General features: G+C 38.6%; 1 protein-coding gene across 1 annotated transcript in view; it reads left to right on the forward strand.

The window, feature by feature from the left end:
• Shld1 (shieldin complex subunit 1) overlaps positions 1–10,743 on the forward strand; it is a 167,557-nt gene extending 156,814 nt beyond the window's left edge. The window contains exon 4 of the mRNA XM_045156873.1: positions 10,715–10,743. The gene's annotated coding sequence lies outside the window, so the exon portion shown is untranslated. The remainder of the gene's footprint in view (positions 1–10,714) is intronic.
• Positions 10,744–19,690: the final 8,947 nt, after the last annotated feature.

Here is a 19,690-nt window from a genome sequence, read left to right on the forward strand (position 1 = left end):
AAAAAAAAAAGGTCTTGTGGGCTGGAGAGATGGCTTAGCGGTTAAGCGCTTGCCTGTGAAGCCTAAGGACCCTGGTTCGAGGCTCAGTTCCCCAGGTCCCACGTTAGCCAGATGCACAAGGGGGCGCACGCGTCTGGAGTTTGTTTGCAGAGGCTGGAAGCCATGGCGCGCCCATTCTCTCTCTCTCCCTCTATCTGTCTTTCTCTCTGTGTCTGTCGCTCTCAAATAAAAAAAATAAAAATAAAAATAAAAAAAGGTCTTGTAATAAAAAACACTAAAAGTTTTGCTGGTAATTTTAATGAGATAAACTAGGTAAAAGGATAAATTGAGGAAGAACCTTTAAATGTTGAATGTTAAATGTTTGATAAAAGAAAAAAGATTGTTACAGAATAGTTACACAGATTATAATGTAAAAGTATGTAGATGAAGGTATGAGTAAACTTAAATAGAAGGTTTAAAGATAAAGTTGATAAACTAAATCTTAAAGTGCTTAATCAGATTACAGACTGCTTGAGATTAGGATGACTATTACCTAGAGCATATATCAAACTAACAAAGGATAGCCCCTAGCTAGTTACAGGATGTTATTGTAGTCAGGTTGTAAATTTAAACCTTTAATTTACTGATTGTTACATCAGGACAAAATGGAGTCACTGAGGAGAGCTGGAGGGTGACAGATACCAGGGGGAGGGTCATCCACATTCCTCAAGGAACCACCCAGCCATTATTCCTTCCTTGGATAACAATGCTCTAGGTCTAGGTTTTCCTGTCCCTTATCTCCCACCTGGTCACTTCTGGTCTCACACCCTATGGCTATTATAAAGATCAAAGGAGTTCCTTCCCCCTCCCTCACCTTCTCCCAAGTGAAGAGTTCTATATAGTCCACTGTCTGTGATCCCAAGTCCACTGCTCCACTCTTGAGAATCAGTTTTGGCAGCTCATATTTTTCCCAAATAAAAACTTCCGTCTTTGCCTCAGGGTGGTCTCTGTGTTCTTAGTCACTGCTGAAACTTACACTGATGTTAATTTGGTCATAATAATAGTTAAAAGTTGTAAAGGCTAACTTTAAAGTGCTGAACCAAGTTAGCAATGTTTCTGTATTTGTCACCCTTTTGCTGTACAATTCTCTTATAATTTATTATATATTAAAAAAAAACACTGTAACTTTAAGATGGTTTCTGTCTTGTTCTTGCACGTTTACTGGTTGATTATCACTTAGATTATTGGCTAAGTCTTATGAAAGGTGATTTAGTCATTGTGACTCTGTTCTTAGGAAAACTTAGGAAGCTTCTCATGTCCTAGGAAAATCTGCTGTATATAAATAATGTTAATAGTTTATCTAAGCTTTATGTATTTTCAGTTGCAAATATTGCTTTGTGTTAAACTGAAAAATGGTTCAACAGTTAAAGGTACTTGGTTAAGAAATTTCTTTTTTTCCCCCAATCAGTCTCTCTTTTATTTTGATGTCATGATCTTTTCCTCCTCTTATGATGGTCTTGTGTAGGTAGTGTCAGGCACTGTGAGGTCATGGATATCCAGGCGTTTTTATGTCTGGGGGAAGCATGTTGTAAGGAGTCCTGTCCTTCATTTGGCTCTTACATTCTTTCCACCACCTCTTCTGCATTAGACTCTGAGCCTTGGAAGGTGTGATAGACATATTGCAGTACTGAGCACTCCAGTCACTTCTTTTTTATTTATTTATTTATTTATTTATTTATTTGAGAGCAACAGACACAGAGAGAAAGACAGATAGAGGGGGAGAGAGAGAATGGGCGCGCCAGGGCTTCCAGCCTCTGCAAACGAACTCCAGACACGTGCGCCCCCTTGTGCATCTGGCTAACGTGGGACCTGGGGAACCGAGCCTCGAACCGGGCTCCTTAGGCTTCACAGGCAAGCGCTTAACTGCTAAGCCATCTCTCCAGCCCTCCAGTCACTTCTTTCCAGCACCATGATGCCTTCTGAGTCATTCCAAGGTCACTGCCAAATGAAAAGACATGATTCTCTACCAAAAGTGAGAGTAGCATTAATATAAGGGTATGAACATTAAGAGACGCGCTTACTGGTCAGTTTGATAAGCATAGTATACACATTTAGCCAGACAGCAGCAGACGTTACTCATGACTACCCCTGTTTTAAGTTTTCAGTATCAGGGATATATTCCCTCCCATGGAGCAGGCCTCCAGTCCAATTAGGGGGCAGTTGGTTTCCACCATGACAGACATGCCACTATTGCACCCGTTGGCTCATTTGGCCTGGATGGCCAAATATAAGGCTTGCAGTGTCCAATACTGAATATCTTCACTGGTGATTTCTCTTTCCCCCATTGAACTGCATGCAAAATGGCTTCTTCCAGCTTTCTGTCAGCTGGCCTACATGGAGGAGTTTATCAGCTTAGTTCCAGCAGGATTTCTCATTGGCCTTGCAGCCCAAGTATGTGAATTCCTCAGCAATAGGGTCTTACCATCTATTCCAGGTGGAAAACCAGGGGCCTCAGCAATGGCCTATAGTATTTTGGGGACATCAGGGACCTCCCTAGCCAGCAACTCACTGGAAGGTATCCCATACCTGGAACTGAAATTTTTCTAGCAACAATCCATGGCTCCTGAGTGTTCCATTGTCCAAAAAAGTAGGACTCCATATGGTTTATTTATATCCTCTTATGTTTTGATTAAACCCTCTTCCACCTTTCCTTTCCTTCATCTCTTCCCCTAACCTCACTTTGGGCCTTTTCAACCCCATTAATCTATTCTTTTACTTACATATATATAATACCACCCTATTATATACTCTCCTTCTTTCCTTTCTCTTCCCTTTATATCTCTTTTTTGTTTACTGGCCTTTGATACTGAGTTTTCTTCCTACTCACATAGAAGCCCAATGATCTGTAGCTAGGATCCACATATGAGGGAGAACATGCAATGCTTGGCTTTCTGGGCCTGGGTTACCTCACTTAGTATAATCCTTTCCAGATCCATCCATTTTCCTGCAAATTTCATAACTTCATTTTTCTTTACTGCTGACTAGAACTCCATTGTATAAATGTGCCATATCTTCATTATCCATTAATCAGTAGAGGGGCATCTAGGCTGGTTACATTTCCCAGCTATTGTGAATTGAGCAGTAATAAACATGGTTGAGCAAGTATTTCTAAGGTAACGAGATGAATCCTTGGGATATATCCCTAGGAGTGCTATAGCTGGGTCATATGATAGATCAAGTTTTAGCTGTCTTAGGAACCTCCACACTAATTTCCACAGTGGCTGGACCAGATTTCATTCCCACTAACAGTGTAGAAGGGTTCCTCTTTTTCCACATCCTCACCAGCAATTATGTTCATTTGGTTTCATGATGGTAGCCAATCTGACAGGAGTGATATGGAATCTCAAATTAGTTTTAATCTGCATTGCCCTGATGAATAAGGATGTAAAACATTTTTTTAGATGCTTATATTCCATCTGTATTTCTTCTTTGAGAACTCTCATATACTTCCATAGCCCATTTTTTAATTGCCTTGTTTGATTTTTTATTAATTTTTTGAGTTCTTTGTATATCCTAGATATGAATCTTCTATCAGAGGGATAGCTGGCAAAGATTTTTTCCCATTCTGTGGGTTTCCTCTTTGCTTTATTCACAGTGTCCTTTGCTGTATAAAATCTTTTTAATTTCATGAGGTCCCATCAGTTAATCTGTGGTTTTATTGCCTGAGCAATTGGAGTTGTATTCAGAAAGTCTTTGCCAAGACCAATATGTTGAAGGGTTTCTCTTTTCCTCTAGCAGTTTCAGAGTTTCAGGTCTGATGTTAAGGTCTTTAATCCATTTGGACTTAATTCTTGTGCATGGAGAGAGAGGATCCGTTTTCATCCTTATACAGATACATATCCAGTTTTCCCAACACCATTTGCTGAAGAGGCTTTCTTCTCTCCAATGAGTATTTTTGGCATTTTTATCGAATATCAGACGGCTATAGCTACCTGGACTTACATCTGCCTCCTCTATTCTGTTCCATTGATCTACATATCTGCTTTTGTGTCAATACCACACTGTTTTTGTTATTATGGCTCTGTAGTATAGGTTAAAATCAGGTATGGTGATACCACCAGCCTTATTTTTGTTGCTCAGTATTGTTTTAGATATGTGAGATTTTTTGTGATTCCAAATGAATTTTTGGATATTTTTTTTTTTATTTCCATGAAGAATGCCTTTGGAATTTTGATGGAGATTGCATTAAATGTGTAGATTGCTTTTGGTAAGTTTGCCATTTTCACAATATTTATTCTTCCAATCCAGAAACAAGGGATATTTTTCCATTTCCTAATGTCTTCTGCAATTTCTGTCTTGAGTGTTTTAATGTTTTCATTGTAGAGATCTTTTACTTCCTTGGTTAGGTTTATTCCAAGGTGCTTTATTTTCTTTGATGCAATTGCGAATGGAGTGATTCTCTGATTTCATCATCTGTGTGTTTGTTGTTAGCATATATGAAGGCTACTGATTTATGTGTTTATTTTGTATCCTGCTACATGGCTGTAGGTGTTTATCAGTTCTAACAGTTTGCTGATAGAGTCTTTAGGGTCCTTTATGTATAGAATCATGTCATCTGCAAATAATGATAACTTGTTCTCTTCCTTTCCAACTTGTATCCCTTTTATGTACATCACTTGCCTTATTGCTGTGTCTAAGACTTCCAGTACTATGTTAAATATAAATGGGGACAGCGGACACCTTTATCTTGTTCCTGATTTTAGTAGAAAAGCTTCCAGTTTTTCCACATTTAGAAATATGTTGGCTGTAGGTTTGTTATAAATAGCCTTTATTATATTGAGATGTGTTCCTTCTATTCCCAGACTCTGTAGGACTTTTATCATGAGGGGATATTGGATTTTGTCCAATGCTTTCTATGCATCAAATGAAATGATCATGTGATTTTTGTCCTTTAGTCCATTTATATAATGTATTACATTTATCAGTTTGCATATGTTGAACCATTCCTGCTTCTCTGGGATAAAGTCTACTGGTCGGGGTGAATATATCTTTCCAATATATTCTTGTATTGTGTTTGCCAGTATTTTGTTGAGAATTTTTGTGTGTATGTTCATGAGGGAGATTGGTCTGTAATTTTCTTTTTTTGTTCTATCTTTGCCAGGCTTTGGTGTCAGGGTGATACTGGCTTTGTAGAAGGAATTTGGTAGGATTCCTTATTTTTCTATTTTATGGAAAAGCTTAAGAAGCAATGGTGCTACTTCTTCCCTGAAGGTCTGGTAAAATTCACCAGTGAATCCATCTGGGCCTGGACTCTCTTTAGTTGTGAGATTTTTTTTTTTTTTGTTTTTGTTTTTGTTTTTGTTTTTCAAGGTAAGTTCTCACTCTAGCCCAGGCTGACCTGGAATTCACTATGAAGTCTCAGGGTGCCCTCGAACTCATGGTGATCCTCCTACCTCTGCCTCCCGAGTGCTGGGATTAAAGGAGTGCACCACCACGCCCAGCTAGTTGTGAGATTTTTGATAACTGCTTGGATCTCCATAGTTGTTATAGGTCTATTTAAGTGATTAATCTCATCTTGATTTAATTTAGGTAAGTCATATAAATCAAGGAAATCATCCATTTCTTTCAGATTTTCATACTTAGTTGAGTATATGTTTTTATAGTATGTCCCTATGATTTTTTGAATTTCTCTGTTATCTGTTATGATGTTGCCTTTTTCATCTCCAATTTTATTAATTTGTGTCTCTTCTCTCTTTCTTTTGGTTAGATTTGCTAAATGTTTATCAATCTTATTTATCCTTTCCAAGAACCAACTCTTTGTTTCATTGATTCTTTGGATTGTTTTTGTTGTTGTTGTTGTTTCTATTTCATTAATTTCTGCCCTAATCTTTATTATTTCATCCCATCTACTGATTTTGGTTTGCCTTGTTCTTCTTTTTCTAAGGCTTTAAGGTGAAACATTAGGCCATTTACTTGTGACTTTTCTAATTTCTTAATATAGGCACTTAAGGCTATAAATTTACCTCTTACGACTGCCTTCATTGTGTCTCAGTGATTTTGGTGTGTTGTGTTTTCATTATCATTTGACTCTATGAATTTTTTGATTTCCTTCTTCATTTCTTCGTTGACCCATTCATTATTGAGTAGTGTATTGTTTAGTTTCCATGATTTTGTGTATGCTCTATAGCTTTTCTTGGTATTGATTTGTAGTTTGATTCCATTGTGGTCAGATAGAATGCAAGGAATTATTTCAACTTTCTTGTATTGGTTAAGATTTGCTTTTCTTATATATGGTCTGTTTTAGAGAATGTTCCATGTGCTGCTGAAAAGAATATATATTCTGTAGCATTTGGATGAAATGTCCTGTATATATCTGTTAGGTCCATTCCTTCTATGACCTCATTTAGTCCAGCTGCCTCTCTGTTTATTTTTTCCTAGGATGACCTGTCAATTGATGATGGTGGGGTGTTGAAGTCACCCACTACCAATGTATTTGGTATTATCTGTGACCTTAGTTCTAACAGTGTTTGTTTGATGAAGTTGGGAGCCCCCATGTTAGGTTCATATATGTTTAGGTTTGTAATGTCCTCCTGTTAGAATGCCCCTTTAATTAATATAAAGTGAGCTTCCTTATCTTTCTTTAACTAATGTTGGACTGAAGTCTACCTTGTCAGATATTAGGATAGCAACCTTTGCTTCTTTTCTAGGCCCATTTGCTTGAAACACCATTTCCAACCTTTCACCCTAAGATCCTTTGTAGAAAGGTCACTTTCTTGGAGGCAACAAATTGAAGGATCCTGCTTTTTAACCCAGTCTGCAAACCCTATGTCTTTTGGTTGGGGCATTGAGGCCATTGATATTGAGATATTGTGAAAGGTGTTTATATATTTTTGCATTTTTTTGGTAGGTCTTCTGGTTTTACCTTTGCTCTCTTGTGTTAACTAGTATTTGAGTAATGCTTGTTTTTTCCAAGTTGCTTATATGTGTGCTTTTCCTTCTCTTCATCATGGAGGATTCTATCAAGTATTTTCTGTAGAGCTGGTTTTGTCTTCAAATACTCCTTTACCTTGCTTTTGTCATGGATTGTCCTTATTTATTTGAATGGACAGCTTTATAGGATAAAGTAACCTTGGTTGACAGTTGTTATCTTTCAGAATTTAAGAGTACATCACTCAAAGCCCTTCTGGCTTTTAAAGTTTGTGTTGAGTCATCTGCTGTGATCCTGATGGGCTTGCCCTTGTAGGTAACTTGATTTTTCTCTCTAACTGCCTTCAATATTTTTTCTTTCGTTTGTATGTTTGGCAGTTTGATTATAATATGGCGAGGAGAGGTTCTTTCCAGGTTTTCTGGTTAGTGTTCCAAAGGATTCCTGTATCTACATTGGCACCTGTTTTCCAATTTTGGGGAAGTTTTCTTCTATGATTTTGTTGAAGACATCTACTATGCCTTTGGAGTGAAATTTTTCTCCATCTACTATACCCTGAGTTCTTATGTTTAATTTTTTTTTAATTTTTTTGTTTATTTTACTTATTTATTTATTTGAGAGTGACAGACAGAGAGAGAAAGAGGCAGGTGGAGATATAGAGAGGGAATGGGTTTGCCAGGGCATCTAGCCACTGCAAACGAACTCCAGACGCATGCACCCCCTTGTGCATCTGGCTAACGTGGGTACTGGGGAATTGAGCCTCAAACCAGGGTCCTTAGGCTTCACAGGCAAGGGCTTAACCGCTAAGCCATTTCTCCAGTCCTTATGTTTAATCTTTTAATAGTGCCCCAAATATCTTGAAATTCCCATTCATACTTTCCTATCTTTTTGTCTTTCTCTTTCTTGGACTGTATTAGATCTGCCACCTTGTCTTCTAGTTTGGATATTCTGTCCTCTCCTTCATCCATTCTACTGGTGAGATTTTCTACAGAGTCTTTAATTTCATTATCTGTGTTCTTCTTTGCCAGTAATTCTGACTGAGTTTTCTTTATTATTTCTATCTCCATATTTATGACTTGAATTGACCTCTTTATTTCATTACAGTTGTGTCCTGTATCTTCTTTGAATCCTTTTATTTCCTCTTTGATTCCATTGATTTCTTCTTTGACTTTTTTGAGCATATTTATAATCATTCTTTTGAAATCTTTCTCAGGCATTTTCTCTAACTCATTTTCACTGGAGGTCATTTCTGATGCATTAATACTTTTTGGTTGATTTATATTATCTTGATTTTTTGGTGCTTCTTGTGTTATAATGTCTATATTTTTGCATCTTGGATTAATTTAAGGCTTGGATTCTCTAGCTCATTGCAGCATTATTAGATGTATCAATCAATCAATCTGATGTTATATATCTTCAGAGTAGGACTTAAGGTGCTATGTGTAGCTCTGAAGATTCTCAGAGTATCTACAAAACTGACCCTAGGTGTTGTTTTTGCCTGCTATGAGAGTGTTCAAGTAGTTTCTTTGGAACAAAATACAGGCAGATTCTAAAATTTAATAAACCATGTACATTTTCAATGAAAAACAGGACTGAGTATTTATGCAAGAGTAGGTATTATGACAACCAGATCCTCTATGTATCCCTTAGGGTGTATGGTGCCCCACCCACACCCTTAATCCTGACAGCAAGGATGTTAAGATTTCTGATCTGTTGAGGGTTCCAAGTCAGCTTGTGACCAAGTGAGACCCTTCCCTAATGCATAACAGAAGAGGAAACAAAGGCTGTATAAATGAAGAAGCAACAAATAACAAGCCCAAAATATAGCTTATTTAAGAATGGCAAATCTGACCATCCATGAAATTCAATGTATAGTTTATCCTTACATGGAAGGTACAATTAGCACTTCCGGTTCAGGCCTATATACCAAGTTTATTTGGCAGGTACTGACCTGGTGTAATCCCAGTTACCTTTTGGGATGATTTTGGTCTCAGTTATGTTGTGCTCTTGTTTGGATCCCTTTTTGGTGCACTGTGGATTCAAGTAGGCTGGCTGGGTCATTAGATTTCTGCTGTGGTTGCCAGTGCTGGGTGCTGGGATCTTCCTTCTGCTGATCTCTGGTGCTTGCTGGTGCTTGCACTGGCAGTGGGGGAGAGGAGGCTGTCGATGGTGGCTGCAGTTCTCTCGCTGGTCCCCACATGATCCTCTACCCATGATCTGTTCTTCCATTGGTCACTTTGGTTCTCCACATTTCTTGAGTTTGGAAAGAGGTCTGGTGTGAGTAGAAAATCTCCTCACCTGTCTTTTCCTACAGCTCAAGCTGAGTCTGGTGACTGTGGCCCCATGGACCTGGTGCTGCCTCTGCTGGAGCCGCTTCTGCCTGCTTATGTGGGCTCTATGTGCTCTGCATCTCTCCTACTTCTGTGCTGCTGTTTAAATTTCTTATACACCTCAGTTTTTAGTAAAAGAGTGTATTTTTTTTGTTTGTTTTTTTTTTTTTTTTTTGGCTTTTTCTCCTCTAGGCTGCTTTGACGTGGTTTCTATGCTGCCATCTTAACCGGAAGTCAAGAAATTTCTTTATGTCTATCATAATGTCTCTAATGTATATTAAAATCAGACTGATTTAACTCAACAATGACCAGGTTTGGCTTTATTCTTAATTATGTATAATCAGTCTCAGTCAAGGTTCTACTTTAAGTAATTGTCTCATTCCTGATATTGTAAATTCATTGCTGATAGGTATATTGATACTTAAGACATGTTCCCTGCTCTAGAAAAATGGTCTTAAACTCTACTGTTCTGTTTCCAGTTGTTTTTCTTGGGGTGGGGGGACATAATTGGTACCTACATCAGTATACAGACTAGTGAAAGTTGTTTTCAAACACAGATGACAAGTTTTTATATTTCCTTGTCTTTTCCTGACTTACAGTTTTAGATCAAATCAATTGAGTTAAAGTAGTGGATAAAATATTGTTTCCAGGGCTGGAGGGATTTCTTAGTGGTTAGGCCATTTTCCTGCAAAGCCAACCAACCCAGATTCAGTTCCCAAAGACCCACATTAGTCAGATGCACAATGTGGTACATGCATCTGGAGTTCATTTGCAGTGGCTGGAGGCCCTGGCATGCCCATTCTCTTTCCCTTTCTCTCTCTCCCTCTTTCTGTGGAAAGTAAATAGATAAAATATCTGAAAGAAATATTGTGGCTGGAGAAATAGCTTAGCAGTTAAGGGCTTGCCTATGAAGGCTAAGGACCCCAGTTCAAGGCTTAATTCATCAGGACCCACGTTAGCCAGATGCACAGGGGGTACATGCATCTGGAGTTTGTTTGCAGTGGCTTTAGGCCCTGGCAAACCCATTCTCTCTGCCTCTGTCTCTCTCTCTCTCTCTGCCTCTTTCTCCCTCTCTCTCTCTCTCTTTCTCTGTTGCTCTGAAACAAATAAGTAAAAATAGACAAAAAAATTTACAAAAAAGAAATATTTTTTCCAGTGCTGCTAACATGTTCTGCCTATACTTATAACTAACAGATACTTAAAAGATAAAATGTATTTGTTTTCTTTGTTCCAGATGTAGCTCATATTTTTACCTGACAACTTAACTTAAATGCTAAGGAGAATGATTTTAAACTATTGTGTCATTCACTGACTGGATCTGCTTTGCTATCCAGATATGTTCTGCACCTCTTTAACTAAATCTTTTTTGCTAATCCAATGTGTATAGTCTCTGAGTGACTAATAAACATATGTAGAAGCCAAAGTCAATCAGAAACACTGGAGTTAAAAGAATAACCAATATTTTGGTTCCTGCTCCCAGGTCAGAAGGTCACAGGAGACAATGGGACACTTGCTAACTCTGGTAAGTTGCCTGTCTTCTTGATCAGGGAGGACACAGAGATGGATTCCAAATCAATGTTTCTGCAACAAGAAAATAACATCAGAGGACATCCTTCAGGCTTCCCAAAAGAGAGAGGGCCACTTGGTCAGCACAGCTTTGACTTATCCTATCAGATGGCAGTCCTGAGGTCCCTAAAGTCTCTCCTACAGAGCCATGAATGACCTCTAAAATATAATACATAGTTAATTTTGCTGCCTATATGGTCTTCAACACCCAGTAAGAGAATATAACTATAAGATATTACAATATAAACCAAGATTCAGACAAATAGACTACCCTGCCTGATACTGGCTTCCAGTACTAAACTATAAGCTCATGCCTTCTGCTTGGCCCTGATTAGTCAGCCACTGTTTGCCTTTAAATCAAAGAACCAAAAATTGTCCCCTCTGTTTATGTTTTCCTGATAGTTATTAATTTGTATTTGTTCAATATCTCCTTAATATGTCTTATTAAAAGGAGGTATATCATTAAGGACAGATCTCTGAGCCCACCCCTATAGTATATTTGGGGAAAATCTGGAGCCTAGCCCTAGGATATAAAAATAATTTTGAGATATGAGATTTGTGCTGCTGGTGTCAGTTGTGCTGGTTATTTGACAGTATCTCTGCTTAGATTTATAGAGTTAAGCTAGATACTCCTGCCATTGATGGTGCTTCCTTAAAATTTGTAATACAAGGGGACCCACATACCCTTGGGAAATTGGGCCCACAACCATCAGCTAAGAGATGTAAACTCTTTACACCAGAGTCAAGAAGACAGTGTCCTCAGATGATTGTAACAGCTAAATGGTCACTAGGGACCCAGAAGTCCACCTCAAAGTCACGCTCTGGAGGACACTGCCCCTGCCCAAAAGACTGTGATCTTGCTACAGTCACAATCCTGAAATTTAACTTGTTCATGGATGACAGAAGTCTGAGGAATTCAACATGAGATGCCAACAAAAAAGAGACATAATGTCCCACCAGTCCTACTGGTGTTTGCTTAAAAAGTTATTTGCTTTTTATAGCAATATGTGCCCTATTCTATAAGTCAGAGACAATCAGACACATGGTAAGGATCCTAACTCTTTCCATTTGCTGGACCAGTTACCTCATTTGATAACCTTGTGGGATCCATAGATAAATTTGAACTCCAAATTTCACCCCTGAATAGGTATAGTTCTTTACTATTGTCTTGTATTATATCCTTTTCCTTCCACAGGAATATCCTTTTCTTTTTGAGGGATGTGTTATAATCCCCTCCCTCTAATAGCAGGAATGTGCTAATGTCCTTTGCTCTCCTCTTCACAATAAGCTTAGTCACAGTTACTCCTGCTGACAAATATTGTATAGAGAGGGCCTTCATGGCTCTCTTTCTTTGGCTTCATTTTGTTATAATAATTCTTTTATGTTGTCATCCATAATTTCGAGGATCATAATTATGAACCAGTTCCTGTTGCTGAAAATTAAATACAAGATTTAATGGTAGCAGTGTCAGTATTCTCAACTGACACATGCTTGGCCATCAAGGTCCTGCATACTGAAGACTCCAGAGGCCTTTCAGCTGATATACCCAGACCTTGGACCTGCCCCCTATGTGGACTACATGGGGATACTGGCTAGCTCCTTATAATGGGGCATCTCATAATAATTATGCTTGGGCTTATATTAAAACCCTATATTCTAAATGCTCTGTCCAGGTTCATCCAATATAGGATGAAAATAATTATAATGCAGATGATATGCCAGTAGTACCAGCCATTAAATACAAAATCACAAGATGTTATGATGATAAAGAGGAGGTAATGTGATAGAAAAGAAATTTAAAGTTGAACTGACACTGAATTACTGTGAGAGTTAATTGCTGAGGAGCTAAACTTTGTCAGCAGATGGAAAAATCCCCAAAAGTGAGCTGTCCAGAAAGGGCCCAGAGGGATAATAAGAAGGAAAGACAGTTTAGGCCAAAACAAAGTAAAATAGAGTTTATTATTAGGGTGGCCTGACTACAGAAATGATTGATATGCAAATTGCCACATCATGTTTGTTCACTTACCCCTCCCCTCAGCTATAAATTATAGCATGGAAATAAAATCTCAGCTCAAGATCAGAGCTTCTTTGGAGAGCTATTTCAAGCTCTTTGACCCCCAGGGAAATAAACTCTTCTACTTTCACTCATACTGGCATTGGAATGATCTTCCCAGAGAATTTCTGATATATATATATATATATATATATATATATATATATATATATATGTTAAATGATTTTAAAAAACTGAAAATGTTCAAGTTAAATTTTAAGGGTGTTGGACAAACAATGTTGGAATGGACCATGGAGAGACCAGGTTGGAATCTGGAGGAGAGCCAGTCCCCAGATAATTAGCCCATCTAGAGCTTTTAGGCATTACATAAGCTACCAGGGGAAAGTGGCCAACATCTATCCAAACAACTCAAAGTCTAAGCAACTCAGAAGCAAACAACTTGACATGATTCTCACACAAGTGCAATAGTGGCACACAGCCATGGTGGGTAACCAACTGCTCTTAAATTGGCTAACCAATCCACTCAGTGGAAAGAAAACCATATCAGGAACTGGAAAACAAGTCAGAATCATATCCAGATAATGATTCTACTTTCCATTGTCAAGCTCCACTAACTTTAGACTGTTAGAGTATCTATACTCTTTTAATTCTCTTTTAAATTAATAATGGTTATCCCATTTAATGGGCACTGACTTCACTCTCCACTGGAGAATCTGCTTCTCTTTTTCAGATGGGAACTGGTCTTCAGATAAATGACCCAGCACACTCCACCCCCAGCTGAAACCACAGAGAAACTGGAGAAATGAACAAGAATGCTGCTCTCTTAGTTAAGCTGATATCAACACAAGGATGATGGAGAAAGATACTGAGGACACTCAACACCTACCAAACCAGAGATCTAGATGCTCCTAAGTGCCCATCGCTGAAGTAGACTTAAAATGCTCCCAGCATGGCTCAGGGAATTTTGCAGAAGAGGTGTGGAAAGATTGTTAGAGCCACAAGTTGGGACATTTTGCCTCTCCCCCCTTAAGTGACTGCTACCCCCATAATGCAACCCCACACTCCCTATGGGGTTGACCTGCATCCCCAACAAGAAAGGCCTCTTCAGAAAAGGGGCAGGGAGGAGGGAAAGGTTGGTACCAACATGTGATGTTTATATATAAAATATGTCCATATCTAATACTTAAAAAAAAACCTGTTGGCCAAAAAGAATTTTTTTTAAAGGTGTTGGTTTTGTTTGTCTTTTACTGTGAAGATATTAATAGATACCCTTGATTGACATTGTTTTTGTATTATTCAGCCACTGAATGCTTGTAATTAGTCTCCATGGCTAATAAAAGAAGGAATATAGGTTATTCTGTCAAGAAAATACAATCTATTTGAATCTTGGTTTTGGGAAATAGTGGCTTCTATTTCAAGTGGGGTTTTTAATATGAGAAAACATACCCTTCGTTGTTATCAGGACTGCAGGTACTCAGCACAAGGTAGACTCTGAACGCTGAGAATGTAGATGTGCAAGAGCCAGAATTGCCTCGGGCTGGATCGGCTGTGGTGTGTATTTACTTGCATCTGCATAAATGTTTGTGACAGGTCAGTACAAAATATTGTATTCCCTGTGATCAAGCTCCTTGATTTGATCTCTGTGAGGATAAGATAGCATTTTCCATTTATCTCTGCAAACCTTTAATAAGAACTATAAGAGATAAGGATAGTGAGGTTCTGGCCTTTGCATTATAATTAACTTCAGAACTGCACATGAACTCAAGGATATGTCACAATTTCATGAACTCTGTATCATGAACGCTATGGTATCTCCTGTGGCCATTTTCAGAACTACAGAGCTTTTGAGATGTTTGCAGAAACATCCAGTCCTAAAGAAGGGAGCTATTACTAGTGTTTTAAGTTTGTATGGGGTAGTTTATTTCACTAGTATATTTCTTGGTATAATTTATGCTAGAGCTTTAACCCCAGACCATGCTGCACTCACTAAGCCTGTACTCTTTTCTGAGTTACTGAGCTAGCCTCTTTCTAGAAACTATTTTTAAGATGCATGTAATAGACATTATCACCAATAATTAGCAGAAAACAATATAGCAATTCTTTTAAAACCTTCTCATGCATTTTATTAGATTATAATTATACATAAGTGTAAGTAATTATTATGATAATCTTCACAAACTGATCCCACCTGTGCAATCAGAATCCCACTTTGCTACAGATGTTATCAGCTAGCCCAGAGGTTCCTCTAAGTAGAGGGTTCTATCTGGAGAAGTGATGAGAGCAGTCCACTCTGACCATTTTTCACCCAGTACTGGTAGTAACAAGACATCTTGGATGCCACATAGTCAGTGTTAGTTTTAATTGCTAATCTACTCAGTTCAATATGCTAGAAAAATATAACTACTATATCCTTTCCTTGCTTTTACAGTTACTGTAGAAGGTAAGCTTACTATAAGTATTCAATGTTGCAGTTAGACTGCCTTAATTTTAAAAAAATAACAGATTATATATAGATGCACCAAAAACAATAAATGTAGTATACTCCAAAATTGGTGGTTTATTGTCCACAGTCCCTCTCCTGAAACTTCCATTGTGTTAACCTTATCTACCTCTGCCTCTTTTTGACCCCAAAATGCAATACAAATTCTCTTAAAGAGAGTAGTATGCTTTCATTGCCAGAAAACTAAAATGAATAGCCTTATCTAATATTAGAACATTTTAACTAGAGAAAGCAGCAACAAAATAGAAGTCAACATGAGAGGAGAGTTCAGTCCATCAATACATATAAATTCACATGAATATTAAGTACACCATGAAGGTGGCACTTGAAATCAATAAGGAAAAGTTCAGGCTGGGGATGGCACTCAATGGTAAAATGTTTGACTAGCATGTTCAAGGTCCTAGGTTCAACCCCCTAGAATAACCAAAATAAAAATTTATTTTAGTCCATGAGGCAATAGTAGAGTTGGTAGCAGATGATCTTAGAATAACTGATTCCCTCCTTAGCATGAGGAAGAGTAAGAAAAGAAAAAGGCTGGATTCCCCAGCTGACTTCAAGTATTAGCATATATACTAGGGGTTTGGAAGATAGTTCAGTGGTAAAAGTGCTTACTTTGAAAAGCCTGCCAGCCTGGGCTTAATTCCCCAGCTACATATTTAAAGCCAGAAGGATTGTGGTGTGCTCCACCCCCCAGACACATACTAATAAACAAAATTTTAAAAAGTATACTAGGTGGGTTTAAGATTTCAAAGTAAATAAATAAAATCATAAAAATACTGAACTAACAACATGGGTTAGGGTTGGAGAGATGGTTCATCAGTTAAAGCACTCACCTGCACAATCTTATCAATCTGGGTTTGGTTCCCCAGAACCATGTAAAGTCATATTCACAAGGTGGCACATGCATATGGAGTTCGTTTGCAATGGCTAGTGGCCCTGGTGCATCCATTCTCTCCCCCACTTCCCTCCCTCTTTCTTTCACATAAATAAATAAAATAAACAAACATAAGAACCACATGGGTTTGTAACCTGATCAATCCATTGCAGGTTGAAGATGTGGTAAGTTTAAAATACACTAAATGGGGCTGGAGAGATGGCTTAGTGGTTAAGCGCTTGCCTGTGAAGCCTAAGGACCATGGTTTGAGGCTCGGTTCCCCAGGTCCCACGTTAGCCAGATGCACAAGGGGGCGCACGCATCTGGAGTTCGTTTGCAGAGGCTGGAAGCTCTGGTGCACCCATTCTCTCTCTCTCCCTCTATCTGCCTTTCTCTCTGTGTCTGTCGCTCTCAATAAATAAATAAATAAAAATTAAAAAAAATAAAATACACTAAATGAGCTGGGCATGGTGGTGCATGCCTTTAATTTCAGCACTCAGGAGGCAAAAGAAGGAGGATCACCATGAGTTCGAGACCACCATGAGACTACGTAGTGCATTCCAGGTCAGCTTACCTCGAAAAACCAAAAGAAAGAAAGAAAAAATATATTAAATGCACCTAATCCATTGGTAAAAGCAGTAAAAGAAGGATTTCTTTTTAAAAAATGTTTTAGACTTCCAGTTAAGATGGCAGCTTAAGTACCATGCCAAAGCAGCCTAGGGGGAAAAAACACCAAAAAAAAAAAAAAAACAAAAAAAAACTCAGCACAATACACACTTTTACTAAAAAGTGAGGTGTAAAGGAAATCGAAATGGCAGTGGAGAAGTAGAAGAGATCCAGATCCTGCACAGGTCGGCAAAAGCAGCCCTGGCAGGTCCAGCAGTGCACCAGAAAGCCGCCAGGCTTGGCTCCAGGTGCACGAAAAGCTAGGTGAGGGGAGCTTCCACTCACACACGAGCTCTCTGCAATTCAAGAAACATGAAGGGAGAGCAGCAGTGAGCAATGGGGGAGCAGATTACAAGTTAGAAGAACATGTGGAACAGAGAGAGAACTAGAACAGCTGCAGCTCCCAATCCTCCCCCAACACGTGTGCCCAGTTCCAGTGAACAGAGCAGTGTCCCAGGACTTGGCCACGCCAACTTGAGCCGACAGCGGGACCCAAGCAGGAGCAGATACTGGCAGCAACATCAGAGGCTCCAGCACCAGCAGCAGCGGCCCCAGCAGCAGCAGATCTAGCAGCAGCAGCGGTGGACCCAGCAGAGGTGACAGACCCACCAGCAGCAGCTTTAGCAGCAGTGGCGACAAATCCAGCAGCAGCAGCTTCAGGAGCAGCAGTGGCAGTTCCAGAAGCAGGGGTGCCGATCTGCAGGGCCAGAGTTGCCAGGCTTGCTTTGCCCTGCAAGAAAAGCCAGTGCTCAACTACAGAAATCAGAACAGCAGACCAATGACACAGCCAGCAACTTGACTGAGACCAAAATCATCCAAAAAGGTAACTGGGATTGCACCAGGGAAGGGTCTCACTTGGTCACAAGCTGACTTGGATCCCTCAACAGACCAGAAATCTTAACCTCTTTGTTGATAGAGATATCGTTGTTACAATAACTACACCTGCATAAATACTTGGTGCTGTTTTTGATTGAATGTGTACAGTGTTTGGTTAACTTTTAGAATCTACCTGTATTTTATTCCACTCAGCCTACTTGAATACTCCCATAGCAGGGAAACTCAACCCCTAGGAACACCTATGTAGATACTCTGAGAGTCTTAAGAGCCACACATAACAACTTAAGCTCCTACCCTGAAGATATATAACATCAGATCAATTGATACAGCTAAGTATACCCAGCTAGCTAGAAAATCCAAGCATTAACTTAATCCAAGATGCAAAAATATATACATTATAACACAAGAAACACTAAAAAGCAAGATGATATAAATCCACCTAAAAGTATTAATGCATCAGAAATGACCTTCAGTGAGAAAGAGTTAGAGGAAATGCCTGAGAAAGATTTCAAAAGAATGATTGTAAACATGTTCAAAGACGTCAAAGAACAAATCAAAGGAATCAAAGACGAAATCAAAGGAATAAAGGAGGAAATCAAACAAGATGCAGGACACCAATTTAATGAAATAAAGAAGGCAATACAAGACATAAATAAGCAAATAGAAATAATAAAGAAAAACCAGTCAGAATTACTAGCAATGAAGAACACAGTTAATGAAATAAAAAAAAAAAAAACTCTGTAGAAAATCTCACCAGTAGAATGGATGAAGGAGAGGACATAATATCTAAGCTAGCAGACCAGGTGGCAGATATAATACAGTCCAACAAAGAGAAAGACAAACTTATAGAAAAGTATGAGTGGGAATTTCAAGATATTTGGGACACTATGAAAAAATCAAATATAAGAATTCAGGGTATAGTAGAAGGAGAAGAATTCCACTTCAAAGGCATAGTAGGCATCCTCAACAAAATCATAGAAGAAAACTTCTGCAAAATTGGGAAAGAGGTGCCAATGCAGATACAGGAAGCCTTAAGAAGCCCAGCCAGACAAAACCTGGAAAGAACCTCTCCTCGTCATATTATAATCAAACGTCCAAACACACAATCCAAACAAAAAATATTGAAATCAGTTAGAGAGAAAAATCAAGTTACCTACAAAGGCAAGCCCATCAGGATTACAGCAGATTATTCAACACAAACTTTAAAAGCCAGAAGGGCTTGGAGTGAAGTATTCCAAGTTCTGAAAGATAACAACTGTCAACCAACGTTACTTTATCCTGCAAAGTTATCCATTCAAATAGATGGAGAAATAAGGACATTCCATGACAAAAGCAGGTTAAAGGACTATTTGAAGACAAAACCAGCTCTACAGAAAATACTTGATAGGACCCTCCATGCTGAAGAAAAAGAAAAGCACACATATAAGGAACCTAGGAAAAATAAGCAATACTCAAATACTAGTTAACACAAGAAAGTAAAGGTAGAAATGGAACCACAAAAAAAAAAAACAGGCAAACATAAATACACACCTTTCAATAATACCTCTTACTATCAACAGCCTCAATGCCCCAACCAAAAGACATAGGTTTGCAGATTGGATTAAAAAGCAGGATCCTACAATTTGTTGTCTCCAAGAAACTCACCTTTCTACAAAGAATAGGCATTATCTTATGGTGAAAGGTTGGAAAACAGTGTTTCAAGCAAATGGGCCTAGAAAACAAGCAGGGGTCACTATCCTAATATCTGACAAGGTAGACTTCAGTCAAAAGTTCAGTCAAGAAAGATAAGGAAAGTCACTTTATATTGATTAAGGGCACACTCCAACAAGAGGATATTACAATCCTAAACATATATGCACCTAACATGGGACTCCCAAATTCATCAAACAAACAGTATTAGAACTAAGGTCACAGATAACACAAAACACAGTGGTGGTGGGTGAATTTAACACCCCACTCTCATCAATTGACAGGTCTTCCCGGGATAAAATAAACAGAG

This window comes from Jaculus jaculus, chromosome 8 (genome assembly GCF_020740685.1).
Source record: "Jaculus jaculus isolate mJacJac1 chromosome 8, mJacJac1.mat.Y.cur, whole genome shotgun sequence".
Lineage (NCBI taxonomy): Eukaryota > Metazoa > Chordata > Mammalia > Rodentia > Dipodidae > Jaculus > Jaculus jaculus.